At 40.4% G+C, this 1886-nt stretch overlaps 3 non-coding genes across 3 annotated transcripts; all 3 read left to right on the forward strand.

The window, feature by feature from the left end:
* Window positions 1-895: 895 nt before the first annotated feature.
* On the forward strand, window positions 896-978 carry trnal-aag (transfer RNA leucine (anticodon AAG)). The gene has a single exon. It is a non-coding gene; the product is annotated as a tRNA-Leu (tRNA).
* A 273-nt stretch (window positions 979-1251) lies between these two features.
* On the forward strand, window positions 1252-1334 carry trnal-cag (transfer RNA leucine (anticodon CAG)). Its single transcript has one exon. It is a non-coding gene; the product is annotated as a tRNA-Leu (tRNA).
* Window positions 1335-1603: 269 nt separating this feature from the next.
* Window positions 1604-1686, forward strand: trnal-aag (transfer RNA leucine (anticodon AAG)). Its single transcript has one exon. It is a non-coding gene; the product is annotated as a tRNA-Leu (tRNA).
* Window positions 1687-1886: the final 200 nt, after the last annotated feature.

Consider the following 1886-nt stretch of genomic DNA (forward strand, 5'->3'; position numbering starts at 1 on the left):
CTTCTTCTGTTGTCGAGTTTTAGACTTGATATGCTGAGCTAAACCTGCCTTTGCTGTAAAATCTTTTACCTGCTGGAATGTGTTACGTGTCGTTAATTCTTGTCTGATGTCTTGTTCTTTGGCTTCTATGGCTTCAATGGTGAAGTTAGTTTGTCTAACTCTTTCGTTCAGGAGCTGGGTCTGTGCTTTCTGGAAGATCTTGCTTGCTCTTTGTCCACCAATGTAGGATTTAAGTTGAAGGCTCTTGGAGAAAATGCAGCTTTGTCTGCAACAGAGATTGAATCTTAGGTGGTTCCTGTAGTCCGCCTTCTTTCTTGCTGTTTGCTCAAACTCTCTAACTTGTTTCTCTAACTAGAGACTGAAGAAGTCTCATGGAGAAGAGACGAAATGTTTCATTAGAGAAGAACCCGTCCAGAAGACATACACAATTTTTTTCTTTTTGAACCACAAAGATGTTTTTTTTGTACTTCTTATCACAGCAGCTGGAGCCACTGATGATGATCTGCCCACAAACACGCCCACAGCATCAGGGACACACTGAGATGGAGACATAATCACACCTGAGCAGAACCAAATGAGTGAGGCTTGCAAATGGAGAAGGGATTTTAGCGTCTGTTWCAGAGACATGACTCAGGCCTAGTTATGAAATAAAATTTTAAACCAGACTAACTGAAACTGGTTTCACAGTCAGATATTAAGGTAGTCATGACTTTAGCCTATTCTAGCTTTCATTAAGCTGATGGCAGGAAGGTTGATTTGTGCAATTCACAGATTGCTTTWAAGCTTAAAAAGATAAAGCAATAGTGTTAATTTAGAGCTTAGCACTGTTTTCTGAAAGCATGGGCTTCGTGGAATATTTAAAAGAAAACAAATACCCACATCTAAAGTAACATAGGTCAGAATGGCCAAGTGGTCTAAGGCGCTGCGTTAAGGTCGCAGTCTCCTCTGGAGGCGTGGGTTCGAATCCTACTTCTGACATTTGGTGTTTCTTAACCATTACATTGCATAAACTTAAGTTGCATATGAAGAAAGAAACTTCCCATTGATACAAACCAATGATGTCACATGTCATTTTCATCAACTCACAAACAGACCTGACTAGGTGATGCTACATGTTGTAACTAGAAGTCATTTTGAATGAGTTGAAAATGACAAATTGTAAATATGTCCAAAAGCAGTCAACATAAAATCCGTGGTTGAGAAAATAGTTTTTTAGGGCTGTTTTAGACCAAATGAAAGAGCAGAAACCACGTCAGAATGGCCGAGCGGTCCAAGGCGCTACGTTCAGGTCCTAGTCTCCAATGGAGGCGTGGGTTCGAATCCCACTTCTGACAAGGTGGCTCATTTGCAGCTCATCATTTCTCACCACATTTTATTCCGTCATCAAGAGCAGCTTAGCCAAACTTTCGGCCCAATCCGCATACTTTCTTATAAGGCAGTTAGAATTCAGTTTGTCCTGGACAAAAAGGTTACTACAAAAGTATCCCAAATCTACTTGCCATGAAGAATGTTCACTTGTTATGCGGCACAAATTGACCAATTTTTTTGGTCCAAAAGTGAACTTTTCAACATCTGTTTTACATCACCTGATCAAGTAGCATAGGCCAGAATGGCCGAGTGGTCTAAAGTGCTGTGTTAAGGTCTCAGTCTCCTTTGGAGGCGTGGGTTCAAATCCTACTTCTGACATTTGGTGTTTCTTAAACATTGCGTTAACACACACTTGTAAACTACCTCCTACAATCTGCACTCTCTAGTTCTGTGCTGAAGTTTCTTGGAGAAGTACATACCCTCTCTTTTCTCGCGCAAGTGAATCAAATATCTGAACAAACTATACCTAGTAAAACAATAAATGAATGTAAACCTTAGACTAGCTACAAGTGCTGCTC

The sequence above is a fragment of the Austrofundulus limnaeus genome, unplaced genomic scaffold, assembly GCF_001266775.1.
Source record: "Austrofundulus limnaeus strain Quisiro unplaced genomic scaffold, Austrofundulus_limnaeus-1.0 Scaffold1062, whole genome shotgun sequence".
NCBI classification, from domain to species: domain Eukaryota; kingdom Metazoa; phylum Chordata; class Actinopteri; order Cyprinodontiformes; family Rivulidae; genus Austrofundulus; species Austrofundulus limnaeus.